This window comes from Ambystoma mexicanum, chromosome 5p, assembly GCF_040938575.1.
Source record: "Ambystoma mexicanum isolate Mex_15411 chromosome 5p, UKY_AmexF1_1, whole genome shotgun sequence".
NCBI lineage: Eukaryota > Metazoa > Chordata > Amphibia > Caudata > Ambystomatidae > Ambystoma > Ambystoma mexicanum.
The window spans coordinates 1,037,424,072-1,037,450,455 of record NC_090930.1 but is presented as its reverse complement, the minus strand read 5'-3'; positions in this window follow the sequence as shown (position 1 = coordinate 1,037,450,455).

The window sequence follows — 26,384 nt, the reverse complement described above, 5'->3', positions numbered from 1 at the left end:
CCCCCACTCATGTCCCCTATCACCCCCACCCCCCAGCAGTGCAGGGGCAGCAGGCAGTCAGGCAGCAGCAGGTGGGAGCGTGCTCGGGCTCTGGGGGGCAGTAGTTCGGCCTTCCGGTCAGGAGCGTGGTATTCCGTGTGCGTACGCGTGGCCAGCTTGGTACGGAGTGATTTTGCACGTGAAAATCCTGCACGTCAGCGTGAAAACTGAGGAAAGGCCCTCAGCGCGTAAGCGCGTCTGTGACGTGACCCGCACAGGTGTTTCCCACACAGCACGTGATGACAGAGCACACGTGGAAAGACTGCACGTCAGAGTGTAATCGCGTGTGATTGGTGGAAATGGCCCTACACGCAGAAGTGACAAAGCATGTAATAGGTGGAAATGGCCCTAGCGATTACACGCCGCGTAAGTGACGCTGGACGTGTGGGCCTGTATAAAAGGTACGTGTAGAACACGTTTTCCTTGTACGTGCTTTTCGTGGAGAGCGAGTGGGTGAATTCTGTACTTCTTGTCGTTTCACACGCGATTTACTTCACGGCGTTTCAAGTTCGTATTCCCTGTTACCTCTGACAGCTTTTTCTCTTTTTTCTCTTTAACTGGTTTACCTGGGCCTGTTCCCTCAAACAGTGTTCCCTTCTACTGTTGTCCTGTCTCCTCAGACAGCGGACAAATCTTCTTTTGGCGGGGGTGTTGCCAACCAAACGTGCTCCTTTTACACGCTCGTTTACCAGGCAGACGGTGAGTCACGCACGTATCTAACATCTGTGCTTGCCCCGTGTGTAGCCTACCCCTTCAGAGGTAATTCTAGGCTGCGTGTGACACGCATACGTTCATTCTTGTGTTTCTGGGTGCCACAGCGTAGTGCAGGTTTTTCTTTCTGCACACGTGGTCTAGGAGGGGTTGCGTGCACGTCATCTCCCTTTTTTGGGCCTCCTGTGCGTTGCGTGACCCGTCATCTTTCCCCAGGGGTTACATTCAGCCTTGCTAGAGCACTAGGGTACAATTACCATCTGGTACCCAACCCCTTTGACCCCCAATTGCCCAGGACAATAGTCTACATCCACTCCCATACGCACATTAACATCAGTGCCATGGCTGGGAGGCGAGGATTCCGTAAGGGTGGCAAAGGTGGAAGAGCCACAAGTGGTGGCCGTGGTGGATCCGGTAGGGGACGTGGTCGTAACTTGCAGGGTGAGCCTGTCCCCCCATGTGTGGAGGACCAGTCACGGGCACCCACAATCCCCCCCCTCCCCCCCTCCCATTGAGGCTGATGTGGCTGACACCATCCATGCTCAGCCCTTGTTGGACCAGCCCATTGTGGCACCAGACCTGGCTGACTCCATGGCTGACTTCCAGGTCAGCAGGGCTACGACACGTGCGCTGGTGCACGTTGATGCCATCATGCCACGTGGATCTGGGGCAGCAAGGTCATCTGCTGCACCAAGGAGGCAGGGCGGAGAGGCTGCAGGGGCAGCTGCGGCTCCATCCACCCCAGCCCTCACACACCCAGCCAGGACAGTGTCGGTCCTAGTCCATGCTGCTGACATTCCCCCTGACACCATCACACTAGAGCCAATGCCTGCACCAACTCCCATGCTGAGTGTGCAATCCCACACTCCTGATACAGAGTCCACCAGGGCTCCTGCCCCTAGTGTCCAGAGCGGCACAGGACACTCAGGATCACCACCACCTTCCAAGCGGAAGAGGAAGAGTGCTCGTCCGGCACAGGCTGATGCCCCAGACACGGCTACACAGTCCGGCCCGTCCAGGAAGCCCAGCTTCACGGATGACGAACTGAATGCACTTGTCGAGTATGTGTCCGGACATGACAACGAGATGGTCATTGTTGCAGGATCCAAGACCACACCTGCACAACGCCAGGCACACTGGCAGACCGTTGCGGACATCGTAAGTGCCCTTGGAATCGTGAGGCGCACAGCCAATGATTGCTATAAGCGCTGGAATGACCTAAAGCGCAGGGCAAAGAGTAAGCTGGCCTCAAGTCATGACGCAACTCTAGTGACTGGAGGTGGGTCTCCAGTAGTAGACATGGAACTCACTCCACATGAGTCAGTCGCTGGGACCTACGTCACGGAGGAACAGATCCAAGGCGTGGGAGATCTGGCTGATTACGAGTCATTGTCCGGTGAGTGCACATGCATGTGTGTGTCATCCATGTGCATGGTGTGTGTGTGAGGGCTTCTGTTCGGGTGCCAGGTGAGAGTGTGTGCGCCTGAGTCGTATGGGTCAGCCATGTGCTTCATGCAATCCTTCCTGCGCAGCTGCATTTGGCCATAGCAGTATCCTTTCTGCCAACAGTAGACATCTAGCCCAACTGCACGCCAGTTGCCCTTGAAGTGTCACCTTGCCACTACATATTTGCTTCTTTTTCACTGTTCATTCAGTCAGTTTGTTTGCATTCCACCACTTTCACTAGGCATGTCGCTGTCCACTAGTCACATGTCTGACATGGGTATGGTAAAGTGGAGTGACTTTGTTACCTGGATATCATTTGTACACACATGTCCCTGTGCAATTGGACCATTTCAGACTGGCAGCTCTAGGTGAAAAATCTGACCTGTTAGAATTAGAAAAGCAATTACATGCGGGAACTGGACTGAATGAATAGGTGCTGCCCTCCTCTCCATCTTCACTCAATAGCAATGGTACATGCCATCTGTGTGATGGCATGTGTGTTTCACCTGCCAATCACAGGCCAATGTGTGATGCCACTGCCAGGCAGCATGCAGAAAATGTGTTCATCTTCCATCTTGGTGTCATCAGTGTGTGCCATTTGCCTGCACTTCATACGCAGTGAGGGTGCATGCATGGGAGGGTTTTAGTCATGTGGGACATGTGTCAATCAAGTACTGGTTCTCTTGCTTCTCAGCCCTCAATGTGTGCCATGGTGCTAATGCCTGTTTCCATTTCTTTGTTTTCATGTCTTTGCAGGGGAAGACGCACCTGATACTGCTGGGGTTGTGGAGATGGTGCAGACCCAGGAGGGGTCCGAGGGCCGACCAACCACCAGTGAGGGACGTGGTGTGGTGGTGGGGGAGAACCCACAAGTGCTGCAGGTCGTGCTCTCAAGGGGTGTCTCTGGCTGCACCTCCCCCGGGCTGTACTCAGGTGTTGATTCGGATGAGACCTACGTGCCGTCGCAGGTGAGTGTTCCAGGGAGGGATTCTGTTCTGTCTCACCCACCTGCACCAGGGTCAGAACCCTCCATGGGGATGTCAGTGTTGGCAGCTACGCCTTCGGTGGTTACGGATGCAGGGTCACACTCCGCGACATCTGATCCTGTTCCTGGGCCAGCAGATCAGAGGGGGAATGCAGTCCTGCAGCCTCAGGCAGTGCCGGCACAGCAAGGCGCAGTTTGCCTTGCCCCAGACAGGTGTGGTGCCCGCCGACGTGGTGGCCGTACGCCACCCGGCAATACCGCATGGGAGCAATCCATTTACGGTATGGCAACCCAACAGGCTGCATCATCCGAGATGATGGCTCAGGCCATGGATAGGGTGGCCACTTCCATTGTCCCCCCAGAAAGGCTGATGGAGCGACTAGAGCAGGCAACCGACTCCATCTGCCAGTCACACAGGGAGGACATGTTGGGGTCCAACAGGGACAGGCGGGCGGCACTGGCGACTCTGCAGGAGGCCATCTCCATTGAGTCCCAGGGCCACAGGGAAGCCCTGAGGCAGGAGCTCCTTCACCTCAGGACGACTCTTGTTGAGCTTGAGGCTTCAACACACCAAAGGACAGAACAGCAGCTGGAGCGTCTCACCCGTACGCTCTCAGCTGAGATGCAGGCAACGAGGGCGGAGGTCCGGGCATCCCGTGAGTTGTTGCATGGGGACCTCCGCACACTCATCCTCCAGAACCAGACCTACCACACCCGCATGCTTGCAGCCATGGAGGAGCAGACTAGGGCCTTGCGTGGGCTGCCTCCCATAGTGCAACCACCTCCGGATGCAGCTGCACAGGGTGATAATAGCGACAGCAGTGATACTCCCACAATAGGGTAGCCGTGTGGGCCATGAGCCCATGGAGGTGTTTTATCTTCCCAGGATCCACGCAGGTGGGTTCTGGTGTGCATCCTGTCCTCGGACCTCCTGGGTGGCCTCCCCAACCCCCCCGGCCCATCAATGGCCATTTTTGATTGTTTCTTATTTTTATTTTTATTTTGATTTCTTTTATTCCCAATTTTTTTGGGACGATCTGTTGGCTTCCGTGGTTCCTGTGGGCATACGCTGCATTGTGGCTGGGCACATGCAGGCTTGTAATGTATTTGGTTCAGATGCTTGGGTTTGAGTCACACACACCCCTCCTGCTTCCCGTTTCCATGGGCTTGCAAAGGGTGTGCCCAAGTGACAGTGAATTACACAGTGACGTTGGACTCCCATGAGCTGTGTGGGCAGTCTGTAGTCAATACTGTGTATACATTCCTAGTGCATATTGCTGTTGTGTTGTACACTGCATGTTGCATTGATGTGTAACTCTTCTTCTGTGTCTACCTCCCAATTTGCAGGTCCCTTCCTCATGTCCACACAAGGACCTCTAGTCTGGAGATGGGGTCCATGTTGGCAGCAGTGCACCTACAACTCTACATGGCGACAACGCTGCACAGTTGGTAGTGGTGGGAGTGCAGGCATTTCCAGGTGGTGAGACTACTAATATGTAACATTTGTGATGTCATGTTAATGGTACTACGTGCTCAAGTATGTTGTTGGTCCGGCATTGCTGTGAGCATTTCAGGTGTTGCAGGTTTCTAATAGTGCCACTGTACATAGTGAGACTGATGTCATGTTGTGGGGATTACTTTGTTTACCTGCAATTAGCATGACATGGCACGGTGTGTCGTGTGGCGGTGCTGGGGTTGGGTTGGCTGACATGGCACTGTCCTCTTGTTGCATTTTGCAAGTGGGTATTCATTTTAGCTGCTTCAATGTGTAACTTCACAAAACTGCATTGGTGGTGTCTGTGTGGGTAGGGATGCACACATTGTGACACTTCCAGGTGAACAATCTCAGGCTGACATGGTATTCCCGGTTCATTCTTCAGACATTCAGGATCAGTGTCCGGTTGAGTCATCATTGATTGTCAGATGAAATGTGCCAGGGCAGTGTGCACTCCACAGGGGTGTGATTTCTATGTGAAGTAATTAGCCACTAGCTGTGTACGGGCTGCCTCCCCCCGTGCCCTTTCCCCTCCCATGCGCAGCGGCTGTGCATGTGGTTGGGGATGTGGGGCCACCACCATGTCCACGGCCAGGCCCCGGCGTGTTGCAACGTTGTGCAGGACACATGCTGCCACTATGATCCTGCACACTACTGGGGGAGCGTATAACAGCTGCCCGCCAGAACGGTCAAGGGAGCGAAAGCGTGACTTTAGCACTCCGAATGTGCGCTCCACTATGCCCCTGGTTGTAATGTGGGCTGTGTTATATCTTACCTGGGGTGGCGTGGTGGGGTTCCGAATTGGCGTCATCATGTGGGGGCTGAGAGGGTAGGCACTGTCCCCTGTGGAGGTGGTGATTGGTATCATTGGTGGGGTTGTGACCTTGCTCAGTATCCAACATGCATGCATGTGCAGTGGCATACATACTCACCAAGCAGCCATGTATCGCCATGCCGCCCAGCTTCTAGGTCCCGGCTTAGGGTGGACATTCGGTAAATGAAGCTGTCGTGGGTGGAGCCGGGATAGTTGGCATATACTGAGGTGATGATTCCCTTGGCATTACATGCTACCTGCACGTTGATGGAATGCCAGTGCTTGCGGTTCCTATAGATGTGCTCAGATGCCCTGGGGGGACGTAGAGCCACATGGGTGCAGTCGATGGCACCTAGCACTTTGGGGAATCGTGCCACACCGTAAAAATCCAGGGCGGCAGCATGCCTTTCTGCAGGTGTTCTGGGCAGGTATATGTGCCTGCGGACTGATGGGCGTGCAGTGATGATGTTCAAGACCTGGTGTAGGCAGCGTGACTGGGTGGCCTGTTACACCCCACCCACTATGGCACTTGTCCGCTGAAATGATCCAGTGGCTAAGAAGTGCAGTACATTGAGGACCTTCTCCAGGGGGCTGAGTGCTTGGGAGCACAGGGTGGGTGATGTGAGGTCATCCTCCCACTCACTCACCAGGTCCAGTATAATGTGTGGTGGAAACCTGTACCTCCCATACACCTGGTCATCAGGCATCCCGAAAAGGCTGGTTCTGGGTGTGAATATTCTGGCCCTGACTATCCTCCTCCTCCTCCTTTGGTAGCCCACTGCCACTGCTGCTAGGAACGGTATGTTCATCCTGGCGTCTGAGCTTGTTATTGTTAAAGTCCGCAAATTTATGCTTTGCGCGTGTTCTAGGCGAGCGTGTGACCCGCGCACCCCTGGAATCCAGTTCCCAGTCCAATAGCGTGTGGAAATTCACACGCACCACGGGATACAGCGTGTGACCCGCGCACCCCTGGAATCCAGTTCCCAGTCCAATAGCGTGTGGAAATTCACACGCACCACGGGATACAGGTTCGCTGACGTACTTGCGTGTGTAAGTGCCCGCGCACCCATTAAATACACGTACATAGGCCAATCGCGTGTACGCGCACTTTTGTCCAATTACACGCGAGGACACTCTGACGTGCAGTATCTCCACGTGTGCCCCGTCATCACGTGCTGAGTGGGGAACACCCGTGCGGGTCACGTCACAGACGCGCTTACGCGCTGAGGGACTCTGGTCCAATAGAATCGCGTATGTGTGCTGACGCGCTTACGCGCTAAGGGCCTTTCCTCGGATTTCACGCTGACGTGCAGGATTTTCACGTGCCAAATCACTCCGTATCAAGCTGGCCACGCGAAAACACACGGAAGACCACGCTCCTGCCCAGAAGGCCGAGTTACTGCCCCCCAGTGCCCCGAGCAGCCTCCCACGTGCCATCTGCTGCTGCCTGCCTGCCTGCCTGCCTGCTGCCACCGTGCCCTGCCATTTGGTGCCTGCACATCAGCCATCTGCAGGGGTCCAGTTGCTGTGTCCACCCCTGCTGGAACTGAAGACTCCCGACTGGGATTACATCGCTCCACAGCCCAGCCCCAGGACCCAGTTGCCCACCCACACCTGCCTCTGGGGTTGCCATGTCGGGCACTTCCACATCTGGCACCAGTGGCAACCCCAGGCCAGAGGGGCAGAGGGGCACCAGCTTCACTGTCACCGAAGTTGGTGTCCTGGTGGAGCATGTCCTGGGGCAGTATGATGCCCTCTTTGGATCGTCCCGCGCCAGCAAGGAAGGACGGCAGAGGATCTGGGCCGACTGTGTGGTTGCCATCAACGCGGAGGGGGTGGCAACCCGCGACGTCCTGAAGATCAAGAAGCGCTGGGAGGACTTGAGGTCCAGGACCCTTGTGAAGGCCCGGCGCCTCGTGGAGGGGGGCCGGGGCCGCATGAGTTCCATCCAGATGAGGGTCCTGGAACGCGTACGCCCAGCGCTCCACGCCCAGATCCTTGAGAGGGAGGCCCGTCTGGAGTTGAGCGGTAAGTGTCCATGCATTACTGTGTGAGACAGGGCATGTTGCGGTGTGCTGGTTCTATGATACCTGCCTGTATGTGTGCCATAGGCCATGTATGCATGTATGTGTGCAGGGACATCATGGTAATGCATGTGCAACCAGTGATGTGTGATGCACATGGTTGTTGCATGAGTTGAAATGCCGCATGGGGAGCCCTATGCAGATTTTGAACATGAGAGCATGCCAGTCTCTGTACCTGGACATGGGTGGGGGTGAGGGATGGGTGCTGATGCCAGGTACATATATGGTAGCCATGTCTGTGTGCCTGACCTGCGTGTCTGTGACTTGTGCATGCCATGGATGCATGACACATGTGTGTGACAATGCACAGATTCAGTAAAGCAGCCAAATTACCCTTGTATCCGCTGTGTTTGGTGTGTTTGGGGCCAGATGGATGTGACTGAGGTGAAGTGTGTGCATGTGATAGGCATGAGCCATGATGCATGTGAGTTACATATCATTGAATGTTTCAAGAGTCCATTGGACATGCATGGAAATGTCCATGGCATGCACCATGCCTGTTACTGTGTGTGTTTTGCCTGGACTGACCCATGTGTTGTGGAGGGACATGATGGAAGTGTACTTTGACAGTGGTGCTCATCTGCTATTGCTTCATGTCTAGGGGACCATTGTACAGTGCCCTGATGCTTGTGTTCTTTGTCTCCCTCTACGCAGCGGCTAGTGAAGAAGAGGGCGGAGACGGCGCTGTGGAGGGGTGGGTGAGCCCCCACAGGGGCCTGCTACGGTGGGAGACGGTGAGGAGCCATCCAGGTTGGTGGTTTGCACAGAGGAGGAGGAGGCCGCCACTGGGGCACACATGGGGCCTGGTGGGGGCATCCCTGCTGGTGCAAGTGGTGCAGTCCAGGGCCAGGGGCAGGAGGCAGCACAGGTCACCGTGGAGGGGCCTGTGCATGTCGCTGTCCCTGACCCTGTGAGTGCACCACCATGCACCAGCAGGGATGCCCCGTCCCAGGCCTGTCCGCAGGTAGAGGGGATGTCCATGTCACCTGACTCCCCTCCACCTGCGGACGTGGGAACCCCTGGCCGTGCGGAGAAGGTCCTGATTGGGGTCGCGATGCGCACGGCTGTGATTCGTGATGCCGTGCGTGCTTCCCGGGAGGAGCACGCACGTCATCACGAAGTGCACCGTGCCGACGTGGCCCAATTGGGATCGGCCATGTTCGGGGGTTTCCTGCATGTGTTGTCCAATCTGGCGGCCCTCTCCTCCTCTGTGCAGGCTATCCACCAGTCGTTCTCCTTGCCGTCTTCCAGCCCAGATGCCACCAGGGCCCCCTGTGGACCTGCCCCGACCAATGCAGCCAGCTCGGTGGGGATCCCATCCCTGCCACAGTCGGGAGTCAGAGATCCAGCAGGGGTGGACACCACAGCAACTGGACCCCAGCAGATGGAGGATGTGACGGCATCATCGGGCAGGGCATGTGCACGACGGCGTCGGTGGTTTCCATCAGCCTGGATGCCGTCGTGCTGGCACAGGCAGTTGCGTCGGAGGCAGCAGCAGGCTCAACGTGGGAGGCATCATGGCTCGGGGCCATCAACATCAGGGGTGCAGGCATCGGCCGGAGGGCAGGAGAACCCTGGAATGGGAGTGGCTTCCGTGTGGGAGCGGTTGTGCCAGCGGATAGGTGCGGAGCGGCAGCGGGCAGAGGAGGAACGGCTCACGATGGTCAGGGCGGAAGACTCCATGCGGAGGGCGCTGAGGCGGGCTGAGTGCCTCGAGGGTCTTCGCAGGGAGTTTGAGCTTGACACTGCGTTATCCCTGCGGGACCTCGGGGCCAGGGAACATGACCGCCTCCAAGCCATTGACCAGGAGTTCGATGATGCCCTGGCCCATGACAACAACCAGTGAGCCGTCCGAATAGCCCGCTGCCTTTGTATATAGTTGTATAGTTAGGGTTAGGTTTCCTTTGTTTTTTTGAATTTATTTTTGGTTGCGATTGGACAATGCACCACTTTTTTGTATATAGTTCAGTTTTTAGTTAGTAGTCATAGTTAGGTTTAATTTGGTTGGGCTCATGGACCCAGGATGATCTTCTTCATGGTTCTTCATTGGCTTATTTTGATTCTTCAGATTATTTTCTTGGACATTCATCTTGTTTTGTTTGATTTGCTTTGTGTTTTTTCTTATTTCATTTCCATTCTACTTGCTGTTCAATACATATTTTTTTTTATTCTTCAATGTGTCGTATCATCTCATTGCTTTCAGGCATGTTATGTTGGGTGTTTTGTCATTCACTTGCAGCCATTGTGTGTGACAGACATGTGTTCAATTGCATTATTAAAATTGGGGGTGTAACATGTAATTGCCTTTGATATGTGGGTGGGTGTGATAGTTGGTTGGGCCTTTTGGCAGGGGAGGATGGGCATTACGGACATGATTGGGGAATGTTGGGACCCAGGTGCAGGGGGGCATGGATTGGACATGGGTGGGGGCCTGCTGGCAGGTGCCCCACAGTGCTGGGGTGTGGGGGTGGTGGGAGACATGAGTGGGGGCCTGGTGGAGGGTGACCCTGCACTGCTGGGGTGTGGGGGTGATGGGAGACATGAGTGGGGGCCTGGTGGAGGGTGCCCCTGGTGGCTGGGGGGTGGGGGTGGTGGGTGACATGAGTGGGGGCCTGGTGGAGGGTGACCCTGGTGGCTGGGGTGTGGGGGTGGTGGGAGACATGAGTGGGGGCCTGGTGGAGGGTGACCCTGCACTGCTGGGGTGTGGGGGTGATGGGAGACATGAGTGGGGGCCTGGTGGAGGGTGCCCCTGGTGGCTGGGGGGTGGGGGTGGTGGGTGACATGAGTGGGGGCCTGGTGGAGGGTGACCCTGGTGGCTGGGGGGTGGGGGTGGTGGGAGACATGAGTGGGGGCCTGGTGGAGGGTGCCCCTGGTGGCTGGGGGGTGGGGGTGGTGGGTGACATGAGTGGGGGCCTGGTGGAGGGTGACCCTGGTGGCTGGAGGGTGGGGGTGGTGGGAGACATGAGTGGGGGCATGGTGGAGGGTGCCCCACAGTGCTGGGGGGTGGGGGTGCAAGGGGACATGAGTTGGTGTTCATTAGTTCAAGGAGACATGTGCCTTTGCTGGGGGGCATGCCCATGGTGGGTGGGCTGCCTGCGGGACATGACCAGGGATGCAGGGTAGTCCCCTGTGGTGTGGGCTGCCTGCAGGGGCCGTGGAGGGTGTACAGGGTACACCTGGGAGGACCCACACTGTCAAATCACATGTGGAACTTCTCGCGCACCCCTGAAATACACGCGCCCAGGCTATTCGCGTGTGGAACTTCCCGCGCACCCCTGAAATACACGCGCCCAGGCTACTCGCGTGTGGAACTTCCCGCGCACCCCTGAAATACACGCGCCCCCAGGCTATTCGCGTGTGGAACTTCCCGCGCACCCCTGAAATACACGCGCCCCCAGGCTATTCGCGTGTGGAACTTCACGCGCACCCCTGAAATACACGCGCCCAGGCTATTCGCGTGTGGAACTTCCCGCGCACCCCTGAAATACACGCGCCCCCAGGCTATTCGCGTGTGGATCTTCCCGCGCACCCCTGAAATACACGCGCCCCCAGGCTATTCGCGTGTGGAACTTCCCGCGCACCCCTGAAATACACGCGCCCAGGCTATTTGCGTGTGGAACTTCCCGCGCACCCCTGAAATACACGCGCCCAGGCTATTCGCGTGTGGAACTTCCCGCGCACCCCTGAAATACACGCGCCCCCAGGCTATTCACGTGTGGAACTTCCCGCGCACCCCCGAAATACACGCGCCCAGGCTATTCGCGTGTGGAACTTCCCGCGCACCCCTGAAATACACGCGCCCAGGCTATTCGCGTGTGGAACTTCCCGCGCACTCCTGCAATACACGCGCCCAGACTATTCGCGTGTGGACCTTCCCGCGCACCCCTGAAATACACGCGCCCAGGCTATTCGCGTGTGGAACTTCCCGCGCACCCCTGAAATACACGCGCCCCCAGGCTATTCGCGTGTGGAACTTCCTGCGCACCCCTGGAATACACGTAGCCCGCTCCCCCAGGCCCGATCGCGTGAGGAACTTCACGCGAACCCCTGTAATACACGTAGCCCGCTACCCCAGGCCCGATCGCGTGAGGAACTTCACGCGAACCCCTGTAATACACGTAGCCCGCTACCCCAGGCCCGATCGCGTGAGGAACTTCACGCGAACCCCTGTAATACACGTAGCCCGCTCCCCCAGACCCGATCGCGTGTGAAACTTCACGCGAACCCCTGAAATACACGTAGCCCGCTACCCCAGGCCCGATCGCGTGAGGAACTTCACGCGAACCCCTGTAATACACGTAGCCCGCTCCCCCAGGCCCGATCGCGTGTGAAACTTCACGCGAACCCCTGAAATACACGTAGCACGCTCCCCCAGGCCCGATCGCGTGAGGAACTTCACGCGAACCCCTGTAATACACGTAGCCCGCTCCCCCAGACCCGATCGCGTGTGAAACTTCACGCGAACCCCTGTGATGCACGTACCCTGCTGAAATCGTGTGTTCGACTTCCCGCGCACCCCGGTATACACGCACACGTATTTTTTGTCAGCGGGTGTCCGTGTTTGTGGGTACCCCTTTGCACGTCATTTTTCCTGGAGGGCCACAGTATGGGACATTCATCATGGCAGTATATAGGTGCTATTTGTTGGCGCACCTTTTGGCGCACATTTCTTACAGCCGCAGAGACGCTACCGCCTGCTTTCTTGTGGCGGTCGTGTTTGTGCCTGTGCGCTGGTTTGAGCGTGCGCTTTTTTGCCCTATTCTATTCCATGAATACGTGTTGTAGGCGAGCGTGTGGGCGTTCCGCGCACTTGTGCCCTGTACTTCCCCCGTGACGCCCATGTTTTGGCAAGTTGTTCCCCATTCCGAGTGTTACGCCCGTGTTCCGCCTACTTTTGTTGCGTGCGCCGCGCTATGTGCGAATTTCGCTGTGGCCTGTGCGATTTTCGCTGTGACCTGGCGCACGCTGTTAGATGGCCTGTGCGCCAACGTGCGCTGCGCACTTTTTTATCGCACATCCGCTGGTTTTCTCGCGCACGGCCTTCCATGAATCGACGTGCGCTGCTTTTCGTGCGATTTTCGCAATTGCACTGCGATTTTCGCTATTCCACTGCGATTCGCACGTTTTTGCCCACTTGCGCCGCGCTAATTATTCCATGAATCGGCCTGTTAATGTGTAAAGTTATAGCCAAGTTTGTACATTGCTCCAGTGAGATATATACTTTAGTTTTCACATTGACCAGTTTCCACACTGCATAGTAAAGCACATTTTGACCAGTACATCACGTAAACTCATTTTTTCATATGTCCCATTGAAACACGTTTACTAGCTTCACATTGACATAGCGAATCGCATAGTGTCTGTTTTCACATCTTCCAAAAAAATTAAGATTTCCTCATAACATAAAGCACACAATGCCCTTTTTCTACTGTGCAGTAAAACATACACTGCCACATTTTCACCTTGCCCAGTAAAACATATGCTGCAAAGAGTAGCGCACGTCATCAAATAAAACACAGAGCACACACTTTCTACGTTGCCAGTAGAAAAGGCAGTTTTGCCTAGTTTTGACATTTCCCAGTAGAACACACATTAGCAAGTTTCCACGTTTCTTTTGGAAAGTATCTTTTGGTGATTTGAACATTCACCTGGAAAGTACGTATTTTAAGTTCCCACACTGTATTACCCAGTTTCCACATTGCACCATTATAACAAGCATTCCATTTTCACATTAGCCAGGGAATGACACATTGCTGTTTCCAAAACTGCCTTGTAAATCACACATTTCCCAGTTATGCATTGCCCTTGCAAAGTGCATATTGCTAGCTTCCACATTTCCACATGTCTCGCCTGGGACAGCAGTCACTGCCACATCATCGATTACTGAAACAACATGGTAGCAGACATTACAACTGGCACAGTGAAGTACCATTCACACAGCACACATGTGCGAGGAAACACTGAACCCATAGTTACCTGAACATGCCATCCTGTGCACCACCATGCAAACATGCATGTTGACCTCACTATGCATCCCTGTATGTCCACCACTGCAAATGTCATGGCCTTGAGAGGTTAACTTCACAACTCAAGGAAAAAAAATACATAAAAATAAAACTTGGAAAGGGCAACTCAAAAATAAAATGCCAACATACGGGCCTGGAGTCAACAAAAGTATCAACATTTTTTTTTAAAACCATTCTAAAATGTTCACCATGGACCTGGGGGAGTCTGGGGTGCACCCGGGAGGGGGGATAGGCAGGATGCATGTCAACGTCCACATGGGTGGATGTAAAAAATAAAAATAAAAAAATAAATACCCCTCAATGGGCTCACGGACCGTAGAGCTACGGTCGACTGGGAGGCATGTCTGTGCTGTTGCTGGCACAACCATCCTATGTAGAATCAGAAGGTGGAAGTGATGCTGGAGGCTCACCATGCAGTGCCCTGGCCTGGTCCTTAGTGACAGCCGCCATGCGTGACACTGATGAAGGCCCCAGCAGACTGAGGGCTTGGAGGTCACTATGCACAACCTCACGGGTTGCACGGAGTTCCTCCGAGCTTGTCTGCCTCAATGATGGCATCTCCTGGCGGAAGGGTCTTCTGCTGGCTGCCTCTTCCTCATGGATTGAAGCTCTGTGGGCCAACAACTCACACCTCAGGGCTTCCCTGTGTGCCCGACCAGCTGCAAGCATGGATGCCTGCAGGTACTGCAGATCTGCCCGTCGGCCCCTGTTGTTGGCCTCAATGCGTAGCCTGTGGGAGAGTCATGTGGACAGCATGACCTGCAGCTGTTGCTCCATCTATGTTGCTGGGGGGGCTCATGGAAGTGGCCACCATTTCCATGGCCTCAGCCAAACTCTCAGAGGCAGCACCCTGTCGGTGTGCTGAATGCAACACCTGCTTCTCCCACTCGTTTTGCCCAGCATGCACACATCTCCCACATGTGCAGGGCCCACGCTTGCTTGATCCGAGGGAGCATGGTCCTTGCTGTGATGCCCTTGTCCCTGGCTGCAGGACTGCAGCACTCCTTTGGACATCTGTCCCAGAATCAGAAACCAATACATGGGAGCATGGCCTTACAGCCATAATCACCACAGACAGGCGTGCCACCACCGACTGGCCTCATGAAGGCACCTGACTCCCTGTAGACTTATGGGCCCCAACTGCTCCACCCATTGGTGCATTCACCTCCGCCAGCATTGTAGACTGCACATCCGGTTCAGCATCAGAGCTACTTGAGTCCAAAGAGGCAGAAGTGTCTGCAGCACGGCTCAGGATGGTCTGTAGTATGAGTGGGATCTCACGGCCTGCCACGGTATGTCCTCCACTGGTGGTCTGAAGCACCACAGACTCTTCTTCATCCTCTTCCACCTACTCTGCATCTGGTGCCTCATCACCTGAACATGGACAGAAAAAGACATGTGGAGTGATGTGCAACATGTCTAGAGTAAACATGTGTATTATATTGTTGCTATGCAACAAAATGCAGGGCATATCACCATAAGAAATACAAAATCCACACACTATGAATCACATGCGATCTTAGCAGGGCATATGCAAACTGCAACAAAATTCTCTGCTCAGGGCCATGCTGCCAGTGGACACATTGCCAAATAACAGGGTCTTTAAGAAGCACATAATGGCCCAATGCGCCGCAAACTGTTGACTAATACCAATTAAAAGGGCATGGACATGTGGCTCTGTGACGTGCAATTACATCACATGGCACAGGCAGACACACATATCCACACCCATCACATGCCACACCAGAGTTGTCCTTGTACAGGGACTGTACACAATGGGAACATGCCATAAATCTGGGAAAAAGGAAATAGTCCCTGTTGATGTATGGCTGTAAGAGTACCACCTAGGCAATGTCTGTGAAGTGGAGAGAGTAAGTCAATGGAGTTGTAGATAGGAACAAGGTATAGTGACCCACAAGAGGGAGAGGGGCATGGACCCATGGAGTGTGGACTGAATGTGGGAGGATAACGGGGAGCAGGCCTCACAAAGACTTGCCTCAGGAGTCACTGCCATTGGGCAGCAAGTATGTGCACAGTCTATACATACGCATAATCACTCAGGGCATGCCATAAGGCGTGTTGGTTGTCATCTTGGATGTACTATGTAGCATGGAAGCACCTACGTACATGTATGAAAAGAGATTCTATACCCTGCAAGGCATGAAGTATGAAGTGTAACTCCTATTTTGGACACATGCACTTGTCTAGCAGAGCAGAGTCACTGACATCAAGGATGCAGCAAACAACTGCGCATGTTGAGGTATCATGTTGCAGATGTGGTGGGGTTTGGTAGTGGGGGATGAGTACTGTAACACGGACATGTTAAACTGACACACAGCACATGGATAGTATAATCTCTTGTGTACACTGGACAGTAGTCAGTACACCACATGGCATGGTTCACCAGGGGCAGTCATTCCAATGCAGCCAGATGTGTACCACAATAAAACATCTAGGTGATTCTTTACTACACATACTCAGGATGGCAAAGCCTGCACAGCAAGAACATTCTCAACCCCATGAAATGTTGGGCACTCACAGAACGTGTCCTCGTAATTCTCCAGGCCTCCCACGGCTTGCACCTGCTCCAGTACTATGAATTGGCTCATAGCCTCTTCATGCTCGGTCAGCTCCTCCTCCTCCTGTGGTGACCCACCAAGAGTTGCCAGAATAGAGGATAGGTTGCCACCCAACTTGAACTTGGTGCGACGGGTGAGATCTTTCCAGCGCTTCACTACCTGTGCAGCAGTGCGCTTCTTAAACCCTAATGCGTTGATCTCATCTGTGACATGCTGCCAATGCACTATATGCTGAGCAGGTTTATGTGTGCTCACCTTGCTGCTGGCACATGTGACGGTGGTGAATGGTCACGTAGTCCATGAGGATCGTGAGTACTTCATCATGGAAGTTCTTGTTCCTCAACGTGCCAGTGTCCTGTGCCATGTCATGGGGTTGAGCCTGTTCTTGCTGTGTAGGCTTTGCCTTCTTGCCACAAGGTTTTGTTGCCACCCCTGTGGCTGGGGCAGCTACTTGTGCAGAACATCCCTTACACTTTCATGCTGGGGCAGCTGCTTTCGCAGCACTTCCCGGAACCCTTGGGGCTTGGGCACCTGCTTTCGCAGAACATCCCGGAACCCTTGGGGCTTGGGCAGCTGCTTCCGCAGCACGTCCTGGAGCCATTGGGGCTGGGACAGCTGCTTTCGCAGCACGTCCCTGACCCTGGCCACGTCTGCCCCCTTTCCCTCTTGGTGCCTTTCCACTCATGTTGCAGGTGTAATGGAACAATGGAAGGCACACCAAGCTATTGTCCTGGGTAATGTGAGTGAGGGGGCATTCTACGTTATGGAAGACGCAGTTCTGTGGTTCAGCAAGGCTCAAATGTACTCCAGGTGTGAAAAATTTGGTATGCGTAATGCACAGACACCCAGCAATAAATGCGTACGCAAGACCAGGATAGCTTCTGAAAAAGCAAAAAGCGGTACACAGTGGCACCCAGCAACACAAAAAATGCATACACGAACCCCGGAAAGCTACCAGTAATGTAAGAATGGTGGTACGCGATACACAGGGGCACCCAGAGTTGAGAAAAATGCATATGCGACTCACTGTTAGCCTCGCAAAACTCAAAAGTAGATGCACATATGTGTGGAGGCAAATCCCCCACCAAAATAAAAAGTTTGTACAGTCCCTGAAGTGAACGTATTCCGTGGCACCCCAAAATATGGAGTACTCCATTTGTCCATCTCCTCCCCTTCACACACAAATTCACAGTTTCTTGTACACATACCAATGGATCCCTGATTATGGCGTGCTGAACGCCTGCATGCAGGGCATGTCATGTAAGTTACGCAATGAGGGCCTTTCCTCGGATTTCATGTGTCCACGATTTTCCCATTTTTTAAGCGCAAAGTCCCTTCACTCTGTTTCCGGCTGCCTATGTTGCAAGATACAGAAGACCCACGCTCCTGTCTCCGTGCAATTTTACCTGCCTCCTACTGCCCTGTGCTGCCTCCAACCTAGCCATATCCTGCTGAGTGTACATTGTGTGTGCCTGCTGCCCACTTGCACTGCGTTTGGAGTGCCTTCTGTCCAGCCATTGCCTATGGTCCTGACTTTGGCCCTGTGACCACCTCAGCTGCTTCATTGGACTCCTACCGTGCCATTCCACCACCACCGCTCAACAACCCAGCTCTAGAACCATTTTGCCCACCCACACCTGCCTCAGGGGTTGCCATGTCAGCACAATCATCCTCTGACCAGAGTGGAAACCCTGTGGCAGCGAGGCAGAGGGCTGACAACTTCACCGCCAGAGTTACATGAAAGTCGGGAGTCGAATGGTGAGTAGCCATGTGGTGCAATGCTCTACGGTGCATGTGCTCTGTGCATGTACCAGCATGTTGGCAGTGACCCCCTTAGGCTTGAAGAAAGTATGTTTCTGAGATGGATGTCTGAAAGCATGCCCCAGACATTGCTCTCCATGAGTGCATTCAGTCCTATATGTATTTTTAATGTGTTATATCTTGCATTGTGTGTTGTAGTGGTGACCTGCAGACTGTGCACATGCAATGTTACTTGTGTCTGAGACGTGCCAAGGTGACAAGTGTGACAGTTGAGGTAGTGTTGCCCGTGTCATGTGCATGCATGATGCTCAGGTGTATGTGCCAAAAATGGGAATGTGTGACTGGGCATCACTCACGCCTGGATGCAACACGTGCATTTGAATGTCTGGCTTAGTCACATAGAGGCATTGCAGTTCAAGGGACTCTGATGTGATTGGTCATCGCACTGCTTGGGGCCTCTCAGTTGTGCATGACATGTGTATGTGGTTGTTGCTGTGGCATGCTCACATGTGCATGTGCAAATGATGCATGTGAGTATAGCATATGCAATTGATTGGTTGTGACAGTAGCAAGTAGCTGGATGTGATAGTGTGGGGTCATGGCCAGGCAGGTGTCTGCATAGATGTTGATTGCATGTCCATGGGTGTGGGTGTGGGCATGGAGGTTGATGGTTGTTCCCTTGACAAGTAATGTTCATGTGAATGTTGGTGATGCCATGCTGATTTGGTGCAGTCCCCTGATGTTTCTGCATTGCACTGGTATAGTGGGAGACTATCAGAGCGCTTCCTGGAGGGGTGTCACTGGTGAAGGGGCTGGATGTGGTGCCCAGTCTGGAGGGGGCTGCTGAGGGGGGTGTCTAGTATGGTGTGGGCTGCCTGTGGGGGTCTCCAGTCTGGAGTGGGCTGGCTGGGGTGTGTCACAGGTGAGGGGGGCGGGGGTTTGCCCAGTCAGGAGGGGGCTGTCTGGGGGTGTCACAGGTGAGGGGGGCTGGGGTGTGGTACCCAGTTTGGAGGGGGCTGCCTCTGGGTTGTGTCCAGTCTGGAGTGGGCTGCCTGGGGGGTGTGACAGGTGAGGGGGGCTGAGGGGTGGTGCCCAGTCCGGAGAGGGCTGCCTGGGGGGTTGTCATGTCTGGAGTGGGCTGCCTGTGAGGGTGTCCAGTCAGGAGTGGGATGCCTGGGTGGGTGTCCAGTCTGGAGTGGGTTGCCTGGGGGGTGTCACAGGTGAGGGGGGCTGGGGAGTGGTGCCCAATCTGGAGAGGGATGCCTGTGGGGGGTGTCCAGTCTGGAGGTGGCTGCCTGGGGGGTCACAGGTGAGGGGGGCTGGTGTCCAGTCTGGAGGGTCTGCCTGTGGGAGGTGTCCAGGCTGGAGTGGGTTGCCTGGAGGGGTGTCACAGGTGAGTGGGTCTGGGGGTGGTGCCCAGTCTGGAGGGGGCTGCCTGGGGGGGGGGGTGTCCAGTCTGGGGTGGGCTGCCTGTGCGGGGTGTCCAGTCTGGAGTGGGATGCCTGGGTGGGTGTCCAGTCTGGAGTGGGCTGCCTGGGGGGCTATCACATGTGAAGGGGGCTCAGGAGTGGTGCCCAGTCTGGAGGGGGATGCCAGTGGGGGGTGTCCAGACTGGAGTGGGCTGTCTGGGGGGGTCACAGGTGAGGGGGGCTGGTGTCCAGTTTGGAGGGGCTACCTGTGGGGGGTGTCCCGTCTGGAGTGGGCTGCCTGTGGGAGGTGTCCAGGCTGGAGTGGGTTGCCTGGAGGGGTGTCACAGGTGAGTGGGGCTGGAGGGTGGTGCTCAATCGGGAGGGTGCTGCCTGGAGGGTGTCACATGTGAGGGTGGTTGGGGAGTGGTGGCCATTCTGGAGGGGGCTGCCTAAGGGGGTGTCCAGTCTGGAGTGGGCTGCCTGGAGGGTGTCACAGGTGAGGGGGGCTGGGGAGTGGTGTCCAGTCTGGAGAGGGATGCCTGTGGGGGGTGTCCAGTCTGGAGTGTGCTGCCTGGGGGGGGTCACAGGTGAGGGGGCTGGTGTCCAGTCTGGAGGGTCTGCCTGTGGGGGTGTCCTGTCTGGAGTGGGCTGCCTGTGGGAGGTGTCCAGGCTGGTGTGGGTTGCCTGGAAGGGTGTCACAGGTGAGTGGGGCTGGGGGGTGGTGTCCAGTCTGGACGGTCTGCCTGTGGGGGGTGTCCTGTCTGGAGTGGGCTGCCTGTGGGAGGTGTCCAGGCTGGAGCGGGTTGCCTGGAGGGGTGTCACAGGTGAGTGGGGCTGGGGGGTGGTGCCCAGTCTGGAGGGGGCTGCCTGGGTGGGTGTCCAGTCTGGAGTGGGCTGCCTGCAGGGGTTGTCCAGTCTTGAGTAGGCTGCCTGGATGGGTGTCCAGTCAGGAGTGGGCTGCCTGGGGGGTGTCACAGGTGAGGGGGTGGGGAAGTGCCCAGTCTAGAGGGGGCTGCATGTGAGGGGTGCCCAGACCGGAGTGGGCTGCCTGGGGGGGTATCACAGGGGAGGGGTGCTGGAGGGTGGTGCCCAGCCTGGAGGGGGCTGCCTGGGGTGGTGTCAAGTCTGGAGTGGTCTGGCTGGGGGTGTCACAGGTGAGGGGGTTGGGGGGGTTGCCCAGTCAGGAAGGGGCTGCCTGGGGGGTGTCACAGGTGAAGGGGGCAGGGGAGGGGTGCCCAGTCTGGAGGGGGCTGCCTGTGGGTTGTGTCCAGTCTGGAGTGGGCTGCCTGGGGGGTGTCACAGGTGAGGGGGGCTGAGGGGTGGTGCCTAGTCTGGAGGGGGCTGCCTGGGGGGTGTCCAATCTGGACAGGGCTGCCTCGGGGGTGTCACATGTGAGGGGGGCTCAGGAGTGGTGCCCAGTCTGGAAGGGGAAGCCTGTGGGGGCTGTCCAGTCTGGAGGGGGCTGTCTGGGGGGTGTCACATGTGAGGGGGGCTCAGGAGTGGTGCCCAGTCTGGAGGGGGAAGCCTGTGGGGGGTGTCCAGTCTGGAGTGGGCTGTCTGGGGGGGTCACAGGTGAGGGGGGCTGGTGTCCAGTCTGGAGGGTCTGCCTGTGGGGGCTGTCCCGTCTGGAGTGGGCTGCCTGTGGGAGGTGTCCAGGTTGGAGTGGGTTGCCTGGAGGGGTGTCACAGGAGAGAGGGCTGAGCGGTGGTGCCCAGTCTGGAGGGGGCTGCCTGGGTGGGTGTCCAGTCTGGAGTGGGATGCCTGCAGGGGTTGTCCAGTCTGGAGTGGGCTTCCTGGATGGGTGTCCAGTCAGGAGTGGGCTGCCTGGGGGTGTCACAGGTGAGGGGGTGGGGGAGTGCCCAGTCTAGAGGGGGCTGCCTGGAGGGGGGTGCCCAGATTAGTGGGCTGCCTGGGGGGGTATCACAGGTGAGGGGTGCTGAAGGGTGGTGACCAGCCTGGAGGGGGCTGTCTGGGGGGTGTCCAGTCTGGAGTGGTGTGGCTGGGTGGGTGTCCAGTCTAGAGTGGGCTGCCTGGGGGGTGTCACATGTGAGGGGGGCTCAGGAGTGCTGCCCAGTCTGGAGGGGGATGCCTGTGGGGGGTGTCCTGTATTGGGGGTATCACAGGTGAGGGGTGCTGAAGGGTGGTGACCAGCCTAGAGGGGGCTGCCTGGGGGGTGTCCAGTCTGGAGTGGTGTGGCTGGGTGGGTGTCCAGTCTAGAGTGGGCTGCCTGGGGGGTGTCACATGTGAGGGGGGCTCAGGAGTGGTGCCCAGTCTGGAGGGGGATGCCTGTGGGGGTTGTCCTGTCTGGGGGGGTCACAGGTGAGGGGGGCTGGTGTCCAGTCTGGAGGGGCTGCCTGTGGGGGGTGTCCCATCTGGAGTGGGCTGCCTGTGGGAGGTGTCCAGGCTGGAGAGGGTTGCCTGGATGGGTGTCCAGCCAGGAGTGGGCTGCCTGGGGGGTGTCACAGGTGAGGGGGTGGGGGAGTGCCCAGTCTAGAGGGGGCTGCCTGTAGGGGGGTGCCCAGATTGGAGTGGGCTGCCTGGGGGGAGTATCACAGGTGAGGGGTGCTGAAGGGTGGTGACCAGCCTGGAGGGGGCTGCCTGGGGGGTGTCCAGTCTGGAGTGGTGTGGCTGGGTGGGTGTCCAGTCTAGAGTGGGCTGCCTTGGGGGTGTCACATGTGAGGGGGGCTCAGGAGTGCTGCCCAGTCTGGAGGGGGATGCCTGTGGGGGGTGTCCTGTCTGGGGGTATCACAGGTGAGGGGTGCTGAAGGGTGATGACCAGCCTAGAGGGGGCTGCCTGGGGGGTTTGTCCAGTCTGGAGTGGTGTGGCTGGGTGGGTGTCCAGTCTAGAGTGGGCTGCCTGGTGGGTGTCACATGTGAGGGGGGCTCAGGAGTGGTGCCCAGTCTGGAGGGGGATGCCTGTGGGGGTTGTCCTATCTGGGGGGGTCACAGGTGAGGGGGGCTGGTGTCCAGTCTGGAGGGGCTGCCTGTGGGGGGTGTCCCGTCTGGAGTGGGCTGCCTGTGGGAGGTGTCCAGGCTGGAGAGGGTTGCCTGGATGGGTGTCCAGCCAGGAGTGGGCTGCCTGGGGGGTGTCACAGGTGAGGGGGTGGGGGAGTGCCCAGTCTAGAGGGGGCTGCCTGTAGGAGGGTGCCCAGATTGGAGTGGGCTGCCTGGGGGGAGTATCACAGGTGAGGGGTGCTGAAGGGTGGTGGCCAGCCTGGAGGGGGCTGCCTGGGGGGTGTCCAGTCTGGAGTGGTGTGGCTGGGGGTGTCACAGGCGAGGGGGTTGGGGGTTGCCCAGTCAGGAAGGGGCTTCCTGGGGGTGTCACAGGTGAAGGGGCAAGGGAGTGGTGCCGAGTCTGGAGGGGGCTGCCTGTGGGTCGTGTTCAGTCTGGAGTGGGCTGCCTGGGGGGTGTCACAGGTAAAGGGGGCTGAGGGGTGGTGCCTAGTCTGGAGAGTGCTGCCTGGGGGGGTGTCCAGTCTGGAGTGGGCTGTCTGTGGTGGGTGTCCAGTCTGGAGTGAGATGCCTGGGTGGGTGTCCAGTCTAGAGTGGGCTGCCTGGGGGGTGTCACATGTGAGGGGGGCTCAGGAGTGGTGCCCAGTCTGGAGGGGGATGCCTGTGGGGGGTGTCCTGTCTGGGGGGGTCACAGGTAAGGGGGGCTGGTGTCCAGTCTGGAGGGGCTGCCTGTGGGGGGTGTCCCGTCTGGAGTGGGCTGCCTGTGGGAGGTGTCCAGGCTGGAGTGGGTTGCCTGGAGGGGTGTCAAATGTGATTGGGGCTGGGGGGTGGTGTCCAATTGGGAGGGTGCTGCCTGGGGGGGTGTCACAGGTGAGGGTGGTTGGGGGGTGGTGCCCAGTTTGGAGGGGGTTGCCTGTGGGGGTGTCCAGTCTGGAGTGGGCTGCCTCGGGGTTGTCACAGGTGAGGGGGGCTGAGGGGTGGTGCCCATTCTGGAGGGGGCTGCCTCGTGGGTTGTCCAGTCTGGAGTGGGCTGCCTGCAGATGTTGTCCAGTCTGGAGTGGGCTGCCTGGGTGGGTGTCCAGTTGGAAGTGGGCTGCCTGGGGGTTGTCACAGTTGAGGGGGTGGGGGAGTGCCCAGTCTAGAGGGAGCTTCCTGTGGGGGGTGTCCAGACTGGAGTGGACTGCCTTTGGGGGGGTGTCACAGGTGAGGGGTGCTGGAGGGTGGTGCCCAGCCTGAAGGGGGCTGCCTGGGGGGTGCAGTCTGGATGGGGGCTTCCTGTGGGGGTTGTCCAGTCTGGAGTGGTTCCCTGTAAGGGGTGTTCAGTCTTGAGTGGCTACCTGGGGGGGTGTCACAGATGAGGGGTTGAAGGGGGCAATGCCCAGTCTGGAGGGGGCTTCCTATGGGGGTGTCCAGTCTGGAGTGGGCTGCCTGTGGGGGTGTCACAGGTGAGGGGGGCTGGGGGTGGTGTCCAGTCTGGAGGGTGCAGCCTGGGCTTGCGAGGTGAGTCGTTCAATTTTGCTGGGGTGCAGTTTGGGCTTGCGAGGGAGGACCTGCGTTTTCGCTGAGGTGGAGCCTGGGCTTGTGAGGTGGGGCGCACAATTTTGCTGGGGTGCAATTTGGGCTTGCGAGGGAGGATTCGCGTTTGCGCTGGGGTGCAGCCTGGGCTTGCGAAGGAGGTCCTGTGTTTTCACTGGGGTGCAGCCTGGGCTTGCGAGGTGAGGCGCGCAATTTCGTTGGGGTGCAGTCTGGGTTTGCGAGGGAGGACCCGCGTTTTCGATGGGGTGCAGCCTGGGCTTGCGAGGGAGGACCCGCATTTTCGCTGGGGTGCAGCCTGGGCTTGTGAGGTAAGGTGCGCGATTTCGCTGAGGTGCAGTCTGACTTTGCGAGGGAGGGCCTGCATTTTCGCTGGGGTGCAGCCTAGTCTTGCGAGGTGATGCGCGCCTTCTCACAGAGGTACTGAATGGTGGGTCAGGGGTGGTGCAGAGGCTTGTGCCGTGTTTGTCCTTTAGCTTGCTTTTTGATGTGCTTGGGGCCTTGTTGTGGATGTTTCTCGTGCAGCTTGTTTTTACTTGCATGACAGCTAGTAATGCGTCTTTAAATCCATGAATACGCGCAGCGCGCAAAATTATTTCTGTGCCACGGCTCGCGCAGGTTCCTTCTCGGTGAGCGGATGTTGCGCCATTTCTGCGCCACATTCAATGAATCGGGCCCATATTCTCGCGAACACTATGGAAACTTCCCTGGCTACCACTTAGCAGGATTTTGCATCTAGGATGTGCCGTTGTTTGGTGCAATGCCCATTAAGAAGAAAAGCTACTCAACAGTTGCATTTGGCAGCATATATGGGGAATTTCGCAGTCATAATGGGAGTGTTGTCACTGGTCACTAGGATTTTTATTAAAACCTGACTGAGATGGACATTTGAGTGCATCTCTGAGCGTGATCTCATTCACTTGGACATCTGGTCTCCTCTCGTGCCTCCCTCAAAATACATTTTCTTCACTTAAAAACATTCTAAATTGTGACATCTATACCCTCCTGCCCCAGGTATGCTCACTGTCTTCATATTGGCTGGCTCACTATACAACACTAATTCCTACTCAAATTCCTAATTCTTACCTTTTATATCTATGGGCTAGTTTCCCAAACTTCCAAACTTGCCCATTTCCATCACCTGCCACTGGCACCACATACCACAAGTTCCAGTACCCTTCTTCAACTCTGTTATCCACTTCCCTTGTGCTTTCTCCTACTTTCTATCCTTCTTGATTTTTGGCTACAACACAGGAATGCCACCCTCCTGACATCAGAAACCTAAATGTGTTTGTGTTGTGGAGATTAGAACCTTAGAACCTCAAACGTGTGGAGGGTTCCATGAGGGAGGTTCTGGGAGGGACGGTTGAGAAGAGAGCTGGGAAGTTGGAGGAATGAGCTGTGACTCCACTGCTGCATGAATAAAGGACTGTTCCTTATATCATGAAAAACGTCTCTGTACTCGCTTCAATTTGGCGATGAGTGCCAGCAGAGCAGACCCACGTGTGCCTGCAGCAGCAGCCATGATCTGCGGTTTGTTATAAGGGCATTGCCTGTTCATTTGACACAAGGAAGACACCGCGAAAGTGAAGCTTAACGAGGTAAGCCAAGCTGGGCAACGGTAGCCCTTTCACCAGGTAGGGGCTTTCTCACAGTGCCTTGATATTTTGTTTTGATGAAAGACTGAACGAGCATGCGCACATGGAGGTGATGGTGAAGACATCAATGTTGATAAGAGAGAATTAGAGAAAAGTACCTTATGCCATGAATGTGCGTGTTGCCATTTTAGAAACAGGTAAAAACATGCAGATGTAAACAGAGTCAGATTGCTCTTCCTCGTCCCAGTAAAAAAAGAAAAAATAATTGACATTATTTTTGGAGCATGCATTCAAGAAGTACATACAAGAAAGCACTGTGGCAATGGAAGGAATTCCTGTCCATCCCCTGGAGAGTTTTCTTCCAAATGTAGGACAACCGACTGTATCATGGCCAGAATGGCGTGAATATTGGCGAAACTACATAAAGACTGTGGAACATGATGATTTATCTGCGTAAAAAAAGAAACTACTACTGCCACATGCGTTAGGTCCTGAAGGACAATGGAAACATAGGAAATTACCAGTTTTAACAGATTTAGATGCCGGGGACATGGATGGGCATGAACAAGTTATAAGGCAGCTTGATAACTATTTTGCACCAGAAACAAACGTGGCCATAAATAGATTTGATTTTTACACCAGAATACAAATAGACGAAGAAACAGTAGAAGAATGGGTTTCTGCATTGAGGAAATTGGCATTGACCGGTAGCTTTGTTGCTGGTATAACGACAGAAGAATTGATAAGAGACCAAATAATAATACACACAACAAGGATTCTACGATTCAAGGCAGACTGTGGATGATAAGAGACCCATCATTACAACAAGAACTGGCAGTGGTGAAGAGAGTTCAACACACTCAGAGATGTTCAAAAGAAATAAAAAACAAAAAGAGAGAAGCTTAACAGTCAGACTATAACAAGGAAGAAGAAGTACCAAGTACATGTGACT